This window comes from Schistocerca serialis, chromosome 4 (assembly GCF_023864345.2).
Source record: "Schistocerca serialis cubense isolate TAMUIC-IGC-003099 chromosome 4, iqSchSeri2.2, whole genome shotgun sequence".
NCBI lineage: Eukaryota > Metazoa > Arthropoda > Insecta > Orthoptera > Acrididae > Schistocerca > Schistocerca serialis.
This window is the reverse complement of record NC_064641.1, coordinates 729,083,636-729,085,562: the sequence shown is the minus strand read 5'-3', so window position 1 is coordinate 729,085,562 and position 1,927 is coordinate 729,083,636. Positions and strand designations below refer to the sequence as shown.

The following is a 1,927-nucleotide window of genomic DNA, read 5'->3' as shown; positions in this document are numbered from 1 at the left end:
CTGCCATTGTAGCAGCAGTGATCGATCTGACAACTGAGCCAGACACTTGTCTTACATAGGCGTTGCCGACCGCAGCGCCGTATTCTGCCTCTTTACATATCTCTGTATCTGAATGCGCTCGCGTATACCAGTTTCTTTGGCGCTTCAGTTTATATTTTACAAGTGTTTCTTGCATAACAGTAATTAGATACACAGCACGTTTTTCAGTAACAGAAATGTGGTACACACCAAATTTTAAGCTTTACTGCTTGTAATTGTAGATTTTCATATTTTCCATTTGGAAAAAAATGAATACCCTCACATAAACTGTCTAAATTTGTTGCAGGCTATTACATTTTTCGCCAGCTTTCTATCATATACACGAAAATACATTTATCACAACTGTGGAGCACACCCTCAAGAAGTTATTATGTAGTTGCAACCTGTTTGTCTGCATCTGACTGTATAAATAAAGTGTACAGTATATGAAGAAGATGTTATCCTTCAGGAAACGAAAATTTATATCAGCAGTAAGATTCGTATCGATCACATTTGGAGGCTGGACCACGTAACGACGGAATATTATCGGCTACGAGTACGTAGGATGGTACACACATGTCGTCTTTTGACCGTCGCACCGACTCCCGTATGGATGATACAGTAATAGGCGTCGAAGGCGTGGCGAAGCAACTGAAAGAATTGAAAAAAATGAAGTCGCTATGTCCGGATGAAATCCCAGCTTGGTTTTCCAAGCTCTACGGCACTGGTTGCTCATTCAGTTCCCATTTATCGACTGGAGAAAAGCGCAGGTAACTTCTAAATATAAGCAGAATAAGAGACGAATATCCTTAACATCGGTTTGCCACAGAATTCTTAAAAGTACTCCGAGTTCGAATGTAATGAATATCCTTGAGACGGAAAATATTCTGTTCACAAATTAGTACGAATTTAAATGGCTTCACTCGTGCAAAACTCAGCATGCCGTTTTCTCACATGATATTCTGCAAATCACGGATGAAGGGCAGCAGGTACATTCCCTGTTCCTAGATTTCCGGAATGCATTTGATACGATGCCCCAACTCTAGATTGTTAACGAAAGTCCGAGAGTACAGATTAGGTTCCCAGATATGTGAGCGGCTCGAAGAATTCTTATGTAGTAGAACCCAGTACGTTGTCCTGCCGCGAGTATTCATCAGAGACAAGGATATCGTCAGAACTTCTCCAGGAAAGTATAATAGGACCACTCTCATTCTCTATATAAAACACCTCCCGAACAGGCCATGAAGGCCCAACGGTACCGACCGTCCGCCGTGTCATCCTCAGCCCATAGGCGTCACTGGATGCGAATATGGAGGGGCATGTGCTCAGCACACCGCTCTCCCGGCCGTATGTAAGTTTCCGAGACCGGAGCCGCTACTTCTCAATCAAGTAGCTCCTCAGTTTGCCTAACAAGGGCTGAATGCACCCCGCTTGCAAACAGCGCTCGGTAGACCGGATGGTCGCCCATCCAAGTACTAGCCCAGCCCGACAGCGCTTAACTTCGGTGATCTGACGGGAACCGCTGTTACCACTACGGCAAGGCCGTCGGTTCATTCTCTATATACTTATACATAAATGATCTGACGAAGAGGGCGAGCAGCACTCTGCGGCTGTTGTTGATGACGCAGCGATATACGGGGAGGTGTCGTCGTTGAGTGACTGGAGAATGAAAGATGACTTAGGCAAAATTTCTAGAAGGTGTGAAGAATGGCATCTTGCTCTAAAGATAGAGGGTGATTGTTATTATCCTTTAAAAACCACAAAGTGAAGCGACGTAGATGACGCCGAGGTTAGTGATTTAATGCAAGACAACTGAGGTCGCAAATGTCGGGAAATACCTCAAAAATGGATAAGGAATGTTGATCATGTGATGGCACCAGATTACATACCTCGCTGCTATTGCATCACT

The 1,927-nt window shown here is 44.2% G+C and overlaps 1 pseudogene; it reads right to left on the bottom strand.

Moving 5' to 3' along the window:
- Positions 1-1,450: 1,450 nt before the first annotated feature.
- LOC126475779 (5S ribosomal RNA) lies at positions 1,451-1,568 on the bottom strand (annotated as a pseudogene).
- Positions 1,569-1,927: the final 359 nt, after the last annotated feature.